We start from the raw sequence: 19,379 nt of genomic DNA, 5'->3' as shown, positions 1-19,379 counted from the left end.
GTCGGTTGAGTTTCTGGATATTCCTGTACCAGATAAGTATTGGCCCTTACACCCCCTACATGTTGTGTTGTAGTAATCAGGTGGGATAACAAGATAAAAAGTGGAAAGCATGCCAACTCCTCACTCCTCCCACATCCATTCACACTGTGGGCCTCCAGTTGTATTTATTTTTCCTCTTTCTTTTCCTTCTGTCGAAGTTTGCTACTTCTTCCTTTTTATCCGTTGACTTGTCATAAATTTTCCAATCTCCTATTTATCCTTCCTTCATCCACTTTCATTCTCGGTTGCCCGCACATCATTTAACAAGTTTGAGGTTCTCTTTTAACCACTTTCTCTTTATGACCTTGACATTTTAACCCTTGAACCATGACCAACATTGCCTCACTATAAATAGAACTTGATGTTATGTTTCTGAATAATTTCAAGTGTATTTGAAATTCCTTAAAAGATCTTCAAGGTCATAAAGCTAGTTTTAATCTTTCACTTGCCAAATTTAAACACATCAAAAATTACTTAACTACAAAGTGATCAAATATTCAAAAGATTTAATAAAGCTGAGGTTTGGTTTACCTTGTTTATAGTTAAACAAATACTGATGTCAAAACCAAGGGATTCAGCACAAGTTATATCAACTTACCGCTAATATATTCACTGGTGTTACACTGAAGGATAAAGGGATGATTACAGTTTTTCCATTCCCTATGATGAGGGGTTATAATTCTATTCTTTTTGCTACCAGTTTTTATTACATATACTATCCAAGACGGAGCAAGATCCTTCGTCATGAACACTCCGTAATGGCCCCTATGGTCTACTATGTTTAGACTAAAGTATAAAGGAATTTAAAAATAGTTCTCGACAAACAATCGGTCTAATGGTACTTAAATCTATTCTTGCTCTGCCTACATAAATAACACATTGTTTAAACCTCCGTAATATTACATCTTATGCCGTCGTAAACTATTTTATCAGAACCAGTTTGTAACATTAAAATTTCGTTACTGCCGTAAACAAAAGCTATAAAACATGTGCTGAAGAGTTCTGTTGGAATCTGGCGTGCCTTTGATCTGTTGAAGGTCAATTTGCTTCTATTGTTTCTTCAGTGTTTATTCTTGGAAGTCTTTACTGTCTAACATTAGGATTCTAATTTCCTTGATAGTCTCACAACTTTTTCACTAATACAGATAAAAATATGATTCCCTTAAAATATGACACATCATCCTGTTTAGCTATCATAAGACAGATAAACTTGCCAATATTGTAATGATCCAAAAGAAAAGAGGGGGCAAAGGAAAACAAAAATTTATTACATAACAAAAAAAATTCAATTCATCAAATCCAACGTTTCGTCCTTGGTTGTTCTGTCTTCCTGCTGAGATTGATTTGAAGTAAAACGTTTTACAAGAATTTGATTTGGAAAAATATTTTCCTTTCTTTAAGTTCTATTATATAGTCATAAATTTTCATTTTTGTCTCATTTTAATATCTGAAAACTGCGAAAAACAAAAAGGATTGATTTTTATCCCATTTTTCATATTCGAAAAAGCAACTAAAAAACAAGAAGAAATTAATGCGCAAGGAATGGAATTATTTACATTTATCACAAGAAATCTAAAATTAACCTTGTCTGATTTGCGTGGTAGGAGAAGAGCTATATATTTAAAGATATAACAAATCATCACCTGAGGACCCAAGGCACTCCAGTATAAACATACACATCCTAACATTTAGATCTGGGAGAAAGAAAAACAAACACGACTGCACACTGCATCTGATGCAGATTATAGCAAGGCTAAGTTATAGTTGAAGCAGATGGAGTATTTAAGTGGTGAAAGGCTTCCTTCACCAGGTTTAATTTGTTGTCCATGTCTTGCATTCATCTTAGGAAGGTAGAAATGGCAGATCTACTAGAAGTATAAGACTAGAAGGAGATTGTGTGTTTGGGTTTTATTAGTTTAACATCTATTACCAGCCAGTGTCATGTAAGGACGTGCCAGGTTTGTTAGAAGAAAGCTGGAGTACCCGATGAAAAACCACCGTCCTGCAATCAGTACCTGGCAACTGCCCTACAAAGGATTCAAACTCGCAATCCAGAGGTAGAGGACTTGTAGTGATATGTTGGGACACTGTAACATAGGCTGTAAAGATATGGCTGACTGAGTGCTATTATGACAGTACGCTAGGCATGAAAGCCAGATATCCCAACAAAAAATCACCAACCTATTGTTATTACCTGGAAACTGTAACACTGTCTGTCATAGAACTCAAAGTCCAGAGGTAAAAGGCAAGTGGTCAAATGTCAGGACTGGCCACCACCATGTCCAGACAATGACAACTTAACAACCAGTTTTAATCCATTTACATATGGAGCTACCTCTACACAATATATGGCGACAATACCTTTGACTATTCCCAGATCAACATATGGTGGAATTTGACTTCTATATCCCTATCAATATCCATGATTTTTTATGAAAAATATTCCAGTATTACAAATACAAATATATTACAAATATATAAGCATTCTGCTATATTTAGACATACAAACAAAACAATTAATCTAAATCTACTGTCAGTTTTCTATTTCTCATGGTCACAAAAAAAGCATTGACGTAAGAAATATTTTAGGTGTCAAGTCATGAAAAAATAATTTCTTAACCATTATTAAAATTATGTATAGTTCTTAAAGCGTTGATTACTTTCTATGTATAGAAATTTCTTTTATGAAATCTTATTTGAACTTCAAAAATAGATTCATATATAAAGGAAGGTATTTATATACTCGCTGTTATAATCAGACTCTTACCATCAAACACACATTAAAGTGTCAAAGCTGCAGTGCATATTTCTCATATAACACCGATTATACAACAAAACAAAGACATGAAAGAGATGGTTATAGTATTAGCTGATGTGGTTCATTCACAAAATATCAATGTTAGCTGCTTTCCAATATGGCTCATACTTTGTTCATTTTAATAGCAAATAAGTCAATTCCTATGACAACGCCAAAAAAAAGATGACATTTTCATCCTTGACCATTTACTATCAGAAAGGATCAGTTGTTTTGATCTTCAATTATGATTATTTATAACAGACACACTGAGACAGGAATGACACATTCCAATTTAAAAGTATAGGTACGTACAGTACCAATGTCATATTTAAAAGCTTCTTAGAAAGCTGCGACTTTGCAGTGATTTGTTTGAAATAATTCCCAGACACCAAATATATGCAGGACAAAAATACTCCCACCTGAAATTGGAAACAATGTGATGTGGTGGAATGCAACAGACATATGAGCAACACTACATATAGCCTCCATTTCATTGAGGGGACATAAACATTTATACAATGCAACATTTGCCATGTGTGACATACGGGAGAATGAAATGTTTTGGTACAAAGTGATTCAGTTAAAACATAGTCATTCAGGTAAATGTATACCCTCATCAAGGTAAGTATAAGAAATGCTGTGATCAGCTGTGATGGCACCCTACCAAACAACCCAGCAACATCTCATTGATATGATAATCGGCCCCCATACCTTCCATATACCACACAGAACCTGACATAAAACCGACCTCCTCACTTTATTAACCATATTTAATCCCTGGTTTATGTTAAAGGGTCACATCCTACTGTCCCTTATGTTACCCCTAAACTTCATGATCAGAACTCACATCACACAGGCACAACTGTATGTTAAGTGTACAATCACAGCAAATGATTCACAGACGTAAGTAAAAGGACTTAAACATCACAATAAGATGTCTAGCTTTACTGCTTGATTTGTGTCCCATTGTATGAATAGCTTTCTGTAAAGACCAAATAGAACTGTGCTTTTGGGTAGTCTAGCTCGGCTTGTCTAGCTGCCTAAAGCAGAAATGAGTCCCATGTCCAAATAATATGTCTCTTGTTAATTTAAGGAATAATCCAAGAAAATATGCAGAATAATGACAAATAAATGTTTGTGCTAAGGGGGAAAAATGGAAAATAATTGGAGTTCTTGATTAGATATCTGTCATCATTATAAAATATTGACAAAATTCAGCTATATTCAAAGAAGATATTTTTCCACAAAAGAGCTGAAAAGACATGGAAATTCAAAACCACTTTCAAGTTTATTTGGTCAGTAATTATTACAACTAAGATGATATTTATTGAAATAGATTAATCAATTTGTCCTTATTATCATTCTTTTGTACAAATCTTCCCACAATGGCATTCAGAAGTTATAGATTTATTTCAAAACAAACTAGAAATATGTCTGTTAGACATAAAGTGCTCACTAACTGCTTCCTAAAACCTTAATTTCCAGAACGATATGTATCTACATGCATAAGGCTTGTGCGGTGAGATATTTTGCACGTACAAATAGAGATTGAACAGTATTTTGATTGCGTTAAAGGTGGTATGAACGCAATGGGATACAGACATATTCAATGTAGCGCGTTAGCGGAACAACTACCGGTGTATTATTGTTGTCAGGGTAGTGATGCGGTCCGAAGTGGAGCGAGCCGCCATATTTGATTTTCAACTGAGGAAAGTAACTGTGAAATAGCCTGTTGATCAAATGGTACAACTTTTGAGCTGCTGAATGTTTGCAATGTATGTATCGGTTCACGTAAGCAATATAGACTAAATTCTTCAAAGTCACAGCTTTTATTTCATTGTACGGATGATAGACAAATATTTGCATGGTGTGTGACTGACGTAACTATGGAATTCCTCGAACATTCCCGAGAAAACCCCTGGTTGTAGCCTTGACCAGCAATTCTTTTTGTTGTTTATTACCGTTAACACATATTCTGTTTTTAATGTCAAATACATTTTAATTGGATCTAATAACAACTCTTTATTATTATTTTGAATCTGACAACGAGGAAACTTTGTTTACACTTCATACAGTAGGCAAACCGATTAGGCTAATGACGAGCATGATGTCTGTGCCGCCGAAGGATTAGTCTTGAGACAAATAGAAGACCGAAATCGTTTTTTAGTTTATTATTAATTCAAAGCAAATCTGTCATCTGTGAAAAGGTAAATTTAGATTATCATATGACGCAAAATCTTACCGAAGCGTGAACTAGAAGTAGTCCGATCCTACTCTGGGTTTGTATTCATACGTCGTTGCGTTTACGCTAATTTGAACGCAACGCCACTCCCGTTGACTATATAGGGGCATATGTAAATATAACTGTAACACCTAATTTATGAATAACCTGCAGATATACATATATACTCAGAAGCCTATATGAAATCATCCTCGGCAACAGGTGTACGTACGTAGCACTATCGATCATTATCCTTGGTAGATGGTTTATGTCCTTGATGCATTGTAATAAATGATTTCCTTTAAATTACGACATTGAAACTATAAATGTGAAATTATTTTGAACTTTGTTAATTGTGTTCTTTGTTACATAGAAATTTATTTGTTATCTTATTGATATTGATACGATAGACTTGTTTCATTGTTCAAAATAGTCATCCGCTACGTGCACTGTCCAGTCTCTGTGGAGTGGTGACTTACCTGTGTCATGCTTGAATGCCTTTCTGGGTACATCAGATCTAGAACTCAGGCACCCGGACTGATATTGTATAATGTTTTTTTTTTATTCTGTTTCTCTTACGCAAGGCTGGGTGATTTTAAAAATATTTATTAGAACCATAGCAAATACGGTCTATGGTCACTGGGGTTAGTAAGCGATAGTACAAAGTTTATGTATACCTAGGACCTAGGATGTGAAATAAATTAAATATAATCTGCTGAGTAACACTGTAAATGTCATTGGCCGGTACTAAAAGTTATCCGTTTCGTCACTTTCTTTTATTGACTACATAAACCTGATTCGCATTGTATTGTTCCAGAGGTTTCCAAAGTCAATCAGATGCTTAGAATATCGTGACCAATGCAAGAGTTTGTATGATACGCCACTAGAAGTTTACACAAAATGAATGTGTTTAACACTGTTTAATGTCACTGTACTTTTATTAATTTACAGAAGAACATCACCGATAGATATCTCTTATTTTTGAAAGGTTGGTGTCACTAAATCAGGCCGAAATCTATTAAACGGTACAAGACAGTGACTTCCTGTATCATGTTCGCAGTTGGAACCTGCGCATAGTGGATGTACAGACTTCACATCCGACAAGGAAAACAATAGGGCGAGAGTACGCTCTCCATAACAACACATTTACCAATTCCAAAGGTCGTAAACATCTCCTTTAATGCTATTCATTGAATTTTAAACAAAAGTTTGCAACCCTTTTACATTAAAACCATCCACTTTCCTTCAAAGGATCGGTTACAAGATAATGTTGGGTTACCTCCCTTGGCAATTAATTAGAATCGCTCACTGAAGGCAATTTGTTTCCATTTTTAAAGATGCAAAATAGACAATTAGATGTTAATTTGTCATAATGCTTAATCACCCAAGCAGAAAACAGAACCCACCAGACATATGTTAGAGACATTATTCAAGGACCAAACTAAATTCTAGTTCAATGGTTTTTCCTTCCTTTACATCACAAAAGAGTTCTGTACAATTGACGTATTCCTGCTATCCCATTTGCCACAGATTTCTAAGAAATCTCCATCCTAGTGGAGACATTTAGCAATTCAGAAGCAATACTCTGAAGCAATCTTTGAGACCTCAATGAAAATCAATAAAACTCCAGTAAGGAATATTTTGGTTCTCTCGCACAAATTAGCAACTTGTGAAAAAGATTGCAATTCAGTTGTTCGTTTCTATATAAAGCAGCCACGATTCTCCACCAGTTCCATCAAATTTGGATTCAAAGGCCTTTCCTAGCAATGCTACAGGATATTTGTATGGGTCCTGCTCATCAGCCCTCATAGCCTCAATCAAATAGACAAGAGTACTGCCACACCACAGACCAATTTTTCAATAGAAATTAAAGTTACTATGGTGATTTAGCAGGAATCTTGGCACCAACCATTGAAAGATCTGATCCATATCAGTACCAGTATTAGATTTATTTTATTTCTCTTGACGGCTAAAAGGAGCAAAAAAATACCTGCACAAACATAATTTTGGTAACATCCATTTAGTTCTATTAGAGAAATAGAGAAAACAATTTATAAACTTCAACTGTGGAAATTCAAAATGGTTGTCGGTTATTGTTATTTGTTCCATCCAGACTTATAATAGAAATTTAGACACGTTCGGAGACCCAAGGCAAAAATAGACAAAAGCTTATTTGATTGATATATGAAGTACATCTCAGTTTAGCAATATTCAATAAAACTTTGACTTGCAGCAGGCCAATAATTTGAAAGTCATCCAAACCAAACAGCAATTGTATCCTCTTACAGATGGTTTAGGAATGTCGTTTTGTGCTTATTTTTACTGGCAATGAAGATTCCCTCAGATGTCAGTCAACTTTCCCAGTCAGCAATATCATTTTGTCGAGGAAAACGTACCTAAAAGCACTGTTCAATAATTCAATCAGAATACCAAATCCTGTCCTAAAACTTTACTGCTTTCCACTGGAGCACCTTGGCCAGAGAAAGGCAATAACAGAAAATGTGTAAGCATACAGGAGGATTGCCTATAGCAACAGACCTAGAAAGTTAGTGTGCAGAGGGGAAGAGTTCGAGAAGTAATACAGACAATACACATCAGACATGCACGTCACCTTGACAGAGAAGCCTACAGCTTCATCTGCACCTGCGTTAATGAACAGAGACTAATCATACCAAAGTAAACAGACAACAGTAGCTACCTCCCTATCCTAACTACAAACAATGTCAGCTTCAATTGCTCTCCTTCACTTGGTATTTCCACCAATACTTTTTACATTTCCCCCAATTCTAATTGTTGCCTTCCTTTATACAAAGTAGGTATTCATTTTCTGTGAAGGCTTTCTTTTGTAATGTACCACTTAATTTAATCCTATACAATCTATTCCATTTCTATGACTCCTGTGACCTTTATGATCCCAAATATTATAATACCTGATGATCTTTTAACATGTAAGACCATTTGGGTTTAAACTTTTGATGATCTCCAATACAAGGTCAATAATTTGACATTTGTCAATCATCCAAGAACAGACGTATCCTAATAAACAAAACATGATTCTTCAGACTTCCTTAACCTCCGAACGAAACTGCCTGCTTCTTGAGCAAATATAAACCTGCCTTAGTGACCACCTTTGTACAAAGACCAACTGCTTAGTACAACCACCTTCTCTGGGTGGTCAATTTCAACACCATTTGTGCCGTGTATAAACACCATTTGGTCATAAAGACCATGTTTTTGCTTGGTCCTTGCATGGTCTTTATAGACAGGTTTGACTGTATACATATAAATACAAACCTTTCTCCCTATCTAAGTATGTGATATGATATATATGATGCTGCATTGTCTACATTTGAACAGCATCCAACATATGTAGACTGGTCTGGCATGCTGAGAATGTAGCCCTAATATGCTTGACCATCTTGGCCTGCTTCTGGCACTATAACCTCCATTATTACCAATGTATACCTACACATGGTCCCACCCCCTCCTCTTGTCTGGAGGGCTTTTGTTGATACCACAATACTTATACTACAGTACAAATGCAATACAACCTATCAAAACTGGCCCTGGTCTAATTTGGTTTCCAATCTATTCTGACTTTATTGTATGGTAATTTCTTTCTAGAATTAGAGTAATCATTACAGCCTGTAAAATCTACATCCAATGACATGATGTCACATCCCGTTTGGACATACAAGTTCTGCTGTATACTGTACTAGTAGAAACTCTTTTTTGAGCTTACAGCAAATATCAATGAGATACTTCAGCTAAAATTATAAACTATAAATGATATCAATGTTGCCTATGGCATCAAAATTATGCCATTGTTAACATTCTATAAAATGACCTTGAAAACATATCCTTTGATTAAATATCATTGCATATGTCTCATTTGGCTCAACAAGTAATTTTAACAAAGCAGGTGGCCATAAAACGAATATCGGAGTTTGCAGTGGGAAATATAATTGACATCGCATAACATGTAGACAAGTCTTGAAAATGAGTTCTGACAATAACTTGGATCTTAAAAGGCACCAGAGGAATTACAGCATTTCATAACAGAATTCATTTACGGAACTCCAGTAATTGACCAATTTATATCCATGTTCAATATTCATCAGGATCAAAAGAAGATTGAAACCAAATGTCAGGGGAAAACATGAAATGTGTGCAAGGAAATTGCCATCTAACATGTTGAGCCATCAGTCACGTGCAGTATTTGCTGTCCGAGGTCAGCTAAGTGTGCACAAAGGAAAGTGACTGATTCAACACAGATGTCTCCAAACTCATTTCAAAATCCATCCAAACATGGCCACCAACACTTGACTCTTTATTTGTGCTAACGATCTTCCAGATTTCAAATTGAGCCACAAATCCATCATCTGTATTTGCCATTAATATCACAGCGGAAACAAATTCACCGTCACATGAAGTTTAGTTTTATTTCACGAACAATGTTCAGTATCCAATATCAGACTGATTAGCCTGGGTCAAGTCTGGTGTATAAACATATAAAATCTATACAATGTGGAAACTTTAAGAATAAATCTTTAAATTCATGTTATGAGAGCTGTATGTGGCAATGTCATTTCAATGTCTAATCAAATACACAATAACTTTGACATTCTATCAACACCTTAATGAAGATATTTAAAAGGGTCAGCTTGTCCATTATACAACATGACTGCTGGTAATTTGTCTTTATAGTGCATCACTGAAGCATACTGACCTACTTTATAGTGTCTCACTGAAGCATACTGACCTACTTTATAGTGTCTCACTGAAGCATACTGACCTACTTTATAGTGTCTCACTGAAGCATACTGACCTACTTTATAGTGTCTCACTGAAGCATACTGACCTACTTTATAGTGTCTCACTGAAGCATACTGACCTACTTTATAGTGTCTCACTGAAGCATACTGACCTACTTTTTAGTGCTACCTCATACAAGCATAATCTCTATAATTTTAATTGACATTCAATCATGGTAAATCTTTACATTTCAGTATAGGGGTATGTGTACTATCTGCATCAGCTACTGTTCCTTTGTTGAGAGAAAAGAGGAGAGAAAAAAACTTTTAAAAAATTCTACCTAAATGTTGGCATTCACATCTGCGTAAACAGCTACAAGCTGCTACCAATTTTACATACAGATCTCTAAACAACACAAAACCTGTTAACAAGGTTACCCGCGCCTTATAAAATATGCAAACATTTTCTTTGCAATCTGCAATGACGTAAAATATCTTGCCTCATGGCATTTTAAAGTTGTATACTATCACACGAGTACCGTGTCCTTGGTAGTATGTTAAGTACAAATGGTTTGACACCGGACTGTCTTAGTGCCGTTTTATGGTCCACCTGCTCAGGAACATTCTATTTGCAGTCAATCACTCTCTTAGTCATTGCTGACGGTGTGATAGAAAGCCCAGCAAATGTGTGACATTTCCTCTGTTTTACCTCTGATATTTAGGTATCGGTGTCACAAAACTCGACTCTGACATGTTACTGTTATATTGAAACACTCCAGTGCGGCAGAACTCTGTAATTCGATAGTAATCTCAGTCGTTCTATTTTTAGATCTAATATGGTTACGGTTTACTGCATCGTAAATGCCATCATCAATATGAGTCTCGATGGAATAAACAAACAGCTCATTTAACTAACGTCAAAACTGTAGTCCTTTTTTCATTAATTATGCATTGAAACTTTTTGCTGTATTACCTCCTGCTTCGATCAGCAGATCAGAAAATCTTTGTCATAATGATAGCATCACGTAAAAACCTTTTATCAATGGTATGATGATTTGCATTATTTTTTTACCGTTGCAGCTAATAATCAAATAATTGAAGACTTCAGATTAACTGTTGAGATTTCTTAAGCACAGAATACAAAACAATGAGTAAAATTAGTGTCAAACTTGCCTAAACCAACATGACAAGTAAAAGTTTCATCTATCCTGACACATTAAAGGATTTAATTTCAATGATTACAATTGCTGCCCTTGTCTGTGCTAGGCTTCTGATCATTAAGATACCTGCATCAAAATATCCTACATCAGCAGTATTTTACATTCATTTATAGCATATTATCAATTCTTGTCTTCAAAAAGTGCATTGTATTGTATATTTATGCAGCTCTGCTTTGATTCGATGGCCACCGTAGGCAACTAATCGGGGGGGAAAACGAATAATAGTTATATTTGATATGCTCAGCAGTAGCTACGTCCTGGTATCATTATGATAAAACAGGGACCAACATCTAGAATCAGCTAATTTTGAATATTTGAAGACATATTGTGTTGATACTGTTTAACAATCAGACATTGTTCACCTAAACTGATGTTAAACAACAAGTAAAATGTCATCTCTGGCAAAACCAAAACATAATATTTCTTTTATTAAAGGGACAATTCAGTCTAAGAGAACATTAAAATGTGTACATTTATCGGGAAAAATCCAGTTCTAATGGAAATATGCCTGAAAAGCCCATGGTTGTGACATATGTGTAAATGTTCAAACTCGCTCGCTGTCCGCCATTTCACATTGTGGTCGAACTACTTGTATGCTGAACCCTGTCCCTAGCTCGTAGAGTAATGCAACTTTTGTCTAGAACTGCTCAAATCTCTCTGAGAGTAGTGTGTTTACCTTATTAGGTGAATTGTCTTGCCTAAAAATCATTTTATCACCTTCTCAGTGGTTATGTAGTTTATTTTTTTAACATGCGTGACTTTGGCTTGGGTATGGGTACAGCGTCCATATTGTACTTACTTAATCGTATTGATCAACGATTTGGTATTTCAATGATATTAATCAAAATACTAAACAATGACGTGGAATTTGTCAATATTTTATATTATATATTTCATAAGAAATGTAGAACAATACATTTATGCCATATTTTGCTTTTTGCTTATGTAAAAGAATTAGCCTGAGTGAATTGTCCCTTTAAACAATTTGTTTCGCTTATAATCTTTTTGCTAAAATTTTGAAAAAAATACTTTAGTTTTCTACGTGTGAGTAATCTTATTTGGCACCCAGTTTTTCTGTAATACCAATGACCTTGATAACCTTGATCACAACAGGTAGATTTGATAGAAAGACAGGTCTTATTGTATTGTGTATTCTCAACAAAGTCCAATAACGTCAAACAGCTATACTCTGGATTGACATTCATAAAATATCTTCTTTTTTTTTTTTTTTTTTTTTGAAAACTGCAGTTATTCCTGAATTTGTTCTTGTGCCACATGTTAAATATCCCAAGAACTTTTTACAATTTGTGCTTTAACCTAGCTGCAGTAGTAGCTAGTCATGCTAGTTGTAGAGCATTGCTATGTTCCAGGGAAGACCACATGCTACAGAGGTTATTTAGAAACACAGCATCGTTGTACTTTGATCTTTGTTTTCCCTGGAATTTCACCCTCATTACAGATAGGTAACTACAAAACATTACGCACTACTGTTTGGAGCAGGTATATCTAGAGTACACTGATCTCTCGCCATGTACCCTCCAAAACAGCTTATGAGCCCCAAACTGCCACATACATACCTCACCCATCCCTTTCCCTCCCCTCAACCACACACATACCTTACCCCTCATTCCCCTCCCCTCAACCACACACACACCTTACCCCTCCCTTCCCCTCCCCTCAACTAGACACATACCTTACCCCTCCCTTCCCCTCCCCTCAACCACACACATACCTTACCCCTCCCTTCCCCTACCCTCAACCACAACCACTTTTATTCTACTCACCTAACACTTCACTTTCCTTGATAATGATGATAAACTCCTTCACAAAACCCTACAAACTGACCCGAGTACCTCACTTTCTGCCCTTTTCTCTTAAATATCCAATATCTTCCCTAGACTCCTACATCTGATACTTTCCCCCATTCAATAGAGAAAGAAGGCATTAGAAAGAAAACACCAAAGTTTCTACCCTTTTCTACTCACTGTTCAATATCTTCCCTGTACAACAGATAAAGGATTGATGTAGAGAACGGCTTACAAACTTCAGGAATTAGCACCAAGCCCAGCAATTCTTTGTAGCCAGTAGAAATAGCTAAGAACTCTCTATCTAAAGCTAAAATGTCTGAATACCAACATTTTAATGGCATCAACTGTTAAGCTTCATGAATATCCTTAATGCATTTTCAAAAGAGTCTTCACACAAAATACGACCATCTTCTGAATACAATTGAAGTCTTTTCCCCTGGGGATAAAAGCATGCCTTTACTACCATATTTCAACAGCAAAATTAGCTATATAACTTCCTATCTTTCAACCAAAAAGCAGTTATTTTAAAATTCTTTTGTAACTGAAGTCATGGTTTCAGCAGTACAGATATATTTAGAACTGGAGGGTAGTGAATCCAGTAAAAACCAATTACTGAAGAAATCAGCCGATATTGTACTTTACTACCTAATTATGATATTGCATGCCATCATCCCAATCATCCGTTAATAATCCTCTATTTTTTTTTGTTTTAATTAACTTGTCTTGCACTAAATTTGATTCTATTCATGAAATCATCTTGCAGTAAAACTTAATGGGGCAACCTTTGCAGAACAACCAACTCCATAAGAAGTCCACTTTCATGGGTTCTAAATGGCCAGTATTTAACATAATAGGACCCGTATATTTTCTTTATCCATTAAATGGTCTTTATAGACAGGTTTGACTGTACAATGTGAGATGGCAGCAATGAGAAAATAGACATTGCATTAGTATAGAATAGCACACTATGTCTGAACTATAGACCCTTGACTCCTAGATATTGGTATGTACTGGATGAACACACAGTGTGAATCATGTTTACAACAGATCAGCAAGGAATATTCCAGTGTACACACAAAGCGTTTACCATTTTTATGAAATAATTGGGGAACTGATGGGAATTCTGATAGAAATATGTCTTTGTAATGTGTTCCATGATCGAATGTAATCACTTTTTCATCTCCAGCAATTTACCAGTTTACATAATACCCTGGCTCAGACCGTATCAAAAACACAGCAATTACATATGGAATCCATATGGCTTAGAAGACTCTATAAGTTAGGGTGTCGACAGACAAGATCAAGACTGATGATTACATAACTCTAAAAAATGAAAAGGCTAGAATGTTAAAATTTAATTGGGCTTTCGTTATACATTAAATCAATCATCCATGAAAATTCATAATGAACTGTTCCAGTCTTTGAACCAGAGGAGTTCAAATGCGGCTTATGTGATGAGACGAGAAGAAAAAACACTGCTTAACTGGGTTAACTCGAGCCCAGAACCTCTGAACATTGGCCAAACATTCTACAAATTGAGCTGCCTGGTCACCCGCGATGGACTCTATCCAGAGTTTCAACAAATGATATCAGTCAAAGGAATCTTTGATTGGGTTTTATTTGTTTAACGTCCTATTAACAGCCAGGTTCATGTAAGGACGTGCCAGCTTTGTTGGTGGAGGAAAGCCTGAGTGCCACATGGGATTCGAACTTGCAATCCAGAGGTGGAGGGCTTGTGGTAATATGATAGGCATTAAATTGTTTATGCATCTTCAATACCTTTGCCATTATACTACTTGCAGAGGCCGAGTGGTTAAGATGTTTCAACATATTACCACAAGCCCTCCACTTCTGGGATGCAAGTTTGAATCCCATGTGGCACAGTTGCCAAGAACTGACCGCTGGTTGGTGGCTTTTCTCCAAGTACTCCACCTTTTCTTCACCTAAAAACCTGACAGATCCTTAAATGACCCCTGGCTGTTATAGGATTTCAAACAGTTAATAGAATGTTACACCATCTTCCAACTATATTTATAAGCATTAAGGACTTGAATGTGGAGCAATATTGGACACCTTGGTTAGTAGCCTTATTGTATCAATGACATTGACAATTGAAATAACACTGTGATTATGGTTCTACACATTTTAAGCACCAGCTAGTAAATTATCAAAGTATCAAATGATCAAATTCTGTAAAGTATTTCACTAAACCAACTTTGAAGCTTAAATACCCATAAAATTATACTCAATTTACCCATAAAATTGTACTCAATTCAATTATGAAGATGTTTCTATATGGTATCAAATTTTAATACATTCATGTTAACCTTTAATAACATTTAATTGAATCATCTCCCCAGTATCATTTATGAAAATCTTCATAATATATAAGTATAATCTAATTTAAAAGCCATTCCTTTAATCATTTTTTTATGTTCATCTTTAATGCATTTTATCAGTAATTTCAAAGTCAATGAGGTAGAACAGTTAATAGTATCCCCTATACATTACTCAGCCAATAAGATGAGTAGAACAGTTAACATGGTTAATAGTATCCCCTATACTTTACTCAGCCAATACCTTTAACTACTGCTTTACTGAAATTTTGAATGGATAGATTAACATAGAGTAGGTTGATGATGTAGTGTAGCAGAGTAGAGAGTTTGGCTTGATTAGTTTACATTCTTTTAACGACAAAGGTCATTTAAGGATGTGCTAGGTTAGGAAAGCCAGAGTAAGTACAGAAAAGCCACCAACCAATGATCTGTACCTGGTAACTGCTCTACATGAGATTTGAACTCGCCGACCCAAAATGGATGGCTTGTGGTAATATGTTAGGACACCTTAATTACTCTGCCACCATGGCCCAACAAAGTCAGTAAAAGATAATATAGTAAAAATAATGTAATATAATGATATAATTTAACTCAGTAAAGATTTAGGAATAATAATGATAAATTCTATACAACATATAATTGGTTAGATAATATAATTTTGTAACAGAAAACATATAATGTAAGGTGGTATAGAGTAAAATCATAATATGTAATGTTAAATGGTATAGAAACATATGATATAAGGTGGTATAGAGTAAAATTATAAGATGTAATGTTAAATGGTATAGAAACATATGATGTAAGGTGGTAAAGAGTAAAATTATAAGATGTAATGTTAAATGGTATAGAAACATATGATGTAATATAAAATGGTAGAGAATAGAAACATATAATGTAATGTTGAACAGTACAGTGATATATGTTCTTGAACCAATGAAGGACTAACTACGATTCTATTTTTATACAACCCATCTTCCTGTCGTCTGCCAACCTCCAAATAAATCTTGAACCAGCTTCACACAGCTGTTAATCCAGTCACTTCAGCACGGTTTCTCAACCGGCTCCTACAGAACCAGGTTACTTTTCGTTTCTATAACACACACACGTCCAACTAGCCAAGCTAATTAGCAGACAAGCACTCTCCTGACTTCTGCTTACTTACTCTTTCAGATCCAAACTAATGGTTATACCAGTTCACCGGGGTCTGTACAACAATCCAAATTCTGCGGTTTTAAATCTTTGTTTCTACGCCAATTACAAGAAGTGAAAATAAACATGAAAACCTGTTCATCAAAACAGTGATACTCCCAATGATTATTTGTGAAATCAAGTCAGGAAAAATCAACAAAAAGTGCATGCTTACACTGATGTACATGTAGAAGTGTCTACAGCCAGCGATAGACTGAGCGAGGAAGATACTACATCCGACTACATACCTGTGTAGTATTAATGGGCCTACACCTGTGTTCCACCTTGCTTTAGTCCAAGGTCATTGGATTAGGTCAGTGTAGTAACTCCACGATACTCTCTCCCTCATCAGCTGCTGTAGCTAGTCTGCTTCCTGCTTGGTTAGAGCCAGAGCTAGCACACATAAGCACAGCCCAGCCAGAATCGTATTGGAATACATTATGGATCTCTCAACCCGAGACTCTAATGCCAGTCGGGTTACCCTGCAGTGTGCACATATGTATATAGCGGAAACGCTGGGGATTATATATATATATATATACTGGTTCATACAATTACAGCCCATTTGTCTAATTACAATTTCTTATTAAAATCTTGACCATAATCAATATCTGATATATAAATATCAGAGTCAAAGACAGTGAATATTTGGCCGATATGTATAGTCTTGACAATTGTCAGGTAGAAAAGTTTGTCTGATCACTATATGTTTTTTTCTATAACTAATATATTGTCGTGTTGGCACATTCATTAGAAAGTCAATAAAATTTCTGTAAACAATTTATTTCAAAATCAATGTTAATTTGACCTTGACCTAAGTTAGCATCCTAGGTAACAGTTTGACTCCAATACACAATAACAAATGACCTTGAAGTTTAATTGATAAATGAGAACTGGAATAGTGTGCCGTCAACTATGGTCACTGCTAAATGTCATAACTCCTTCAAATCTCGACTAAATAGAGCTTGAAAAACAACCTTCAAAATTTAGTCTATCATACCACAAAACAGGATCCAACAGAGTAGCCATTACCAGACAACCAATCATTAAAGATGATACATCAATAGTAGTCTGAGTAGTCTCAGACTAATGGTATAATGTCAACAACAGTGAGTTTATGGTGAATATAAAATTAGAGGTAAATTGAGAAAAGGGACAAAACTCTTGATTAAATTTTGTTGTAGAAACAAAACTCAAGAAGACACTGCTGTCATCGCAACAAAATATGTGTCACTGTTGAGTTCCAAGTAAAAGGTAATGTAATCTTGTTATTACCATGCAAAATCTATATATATTATTCCTTCAGGACCATTTTGCAAGTATACTTTAGAAAATGACCAACTTCATGACAAAAACCAATGTTCCCTAGCCTTTTCTATATATGAAATTTATATATAATTCCTTATTTATGTAATTCCGATAGAAGCTCTTACAGTGCCACCATGAAAACACAACAAATCTTCTATGAAAATCAGGGTATGAATTGATTTTTAGATTAAATATATATCCTTTGGCAGTTACAGGTTTAATGTGGTAGGCATTCCAGCCCTGAGGTGCAGTAGATAAGAAACAATTGGGACTACATTATGTGAACACATACTCAACTTTAAAAATAATTATGACATATAGAGATGTGCCAGTTGGCAAAACAATGTAGTTCTCACACAGACTGTTGTTAGAGAATATATAAACCTACATAGCTGATGCCAAATAATCTGGCACTGTAACTGAACAAGCGTGTTGGCAAGTCAAAATATTCAAAAATTCAACGTCTGAAACATATATCTTCCTATTTCCCTGTTCATTCTACTTCAACATGTCTTAAGACCCTCCATTTCCTTGTGTAGACACATAAGCTTGATATCAGACATAAACCCTACATTTCCCTATACAAAGACATTTTGGGATGTCTTAAGACACATATAAATTCTATTCCCCCTATAAGACACATCAACAACTACAAGACACAAACCTTCCCTTTCCATTACAAGATACATCAGGATCTTGCAAGACACAAACCCTTAATTTTTCTTGTGCAAAATCACTTCAAAATCTGCACAACATGACACAGACCTTCCTTGTTCCATTCAAAAGACATATCAGAATGCTCGAAGACACAAACCCTCCATTTTCCTGTTCTAATACACCATATTAAGATGCATTCCTCTCTATTCCCTGGTATCAAATACCCTATCAACCTTAAGCGTTATAGGAAATCCTCCATCCTTTTATACAAGCAATCACAGTAACTTGTAAACTCAAACCCTTAGAATGATTTCCTGTAAAAAAACATCCAACATAATGTAAGAAACAAACCCTCCATTTTCCTTTTCATGATAACCTAAAGCATTGACACAAACTCTCTGTTTCCCTGTTTGATCCACAGACACTGATTTTCCATTTTGCAGAAGCCTGGCTGGTCTCCGATCAATGTCCATGTTGGCGAGGCATCAGTAACATGATGACAAGAGTTCTGACTCCATCAACCATAATGTAGAAACATGATTTATTTCTGTGCAGAAGTGAGATTGATTTATTTTACCTCCCACCTTTCATTGTTATAATCACCGCACAATTGCTCTTCCCAAAGGTATAATCCCAACACTATATTTAGAAAATGCTGGCACAATCAATTCTTTTTTTGATTTTGTACTGAAGAAGAAATGCGTTTCAGACAGGAAGACAGATCACAACTTGTATGTTGTTCTTCCTTATATAGCCAGAATTCAGGATGAGTTCTACAGGCAGAATTCAGCATGAGTTCTACAGGCAGAATTCAGCATGAGTTCTACAGGCAGAATTCAGCATGAGTTCTACAGGCAGAATTCAGCATGAGTTCTACAGGCAGAATTCAGCATGAGTTCTACAGGCAGAATTCAGCATGAGTTCTACAGGCAGAATTCAGCATGAGTTCTACAGGCAGAAATTCAGCATGAGTTCTACAGGCAGAATTCAGCATGAGTTCTACAGGCAGAATTCAGGATGAGTTTCTACAGGCAGAATTCAGCATGAGTTC

The 19,379-nt window shown here is 35.5% G+C and overlaps 1 protein-coding gene across 8 annotated transcripts in view; it reads right to left on the bottom strand.

The window, feature by feature from the left end:
• LOC138336806 (plasma membrane calcium-transporting ATPase 2-like) overlaps positions 1-19,379 on the bottom strand; it is a 135,770-nt gene that overhangs the window by 82,426 nt on the left and 33,965 nt on the right. The window contains exon 1 of one of the 8 annotated variants that reach the window (XM_069286390.1): positions 16,612-16,730. The exons of the other annotated variants lie outside the window; for them this stretch is intronic. The gene's annotated coding sequence lies outside the window, so the exon portion shown is untranslated. Of the gene's footprint in view, positions 1-16,611; positions 16,731-19,379 lie in introns of those variants that run through there. 8 annotated transcript variants of the gene reach the window in all.

This window comes from Argopecten irradians, chromosome 12, assembly GCF_041381155.1.
Source record: "Argopecten irradians isolate NY chromosome 12, Ai_NY, whole genome shotgun sequence".
NCBI classification, from domain to species: Eukaryota; Metazoa; Mollusca; class Bivalvia; order Pectinida; family Pectinidae; genus Argopecten; species Argopecten irradians.
The sequence above is the reverse complement of the archived record's forward strand: the minus strand, read 5'-3'. Positions and strand labels throughout refer to the sequence as shown.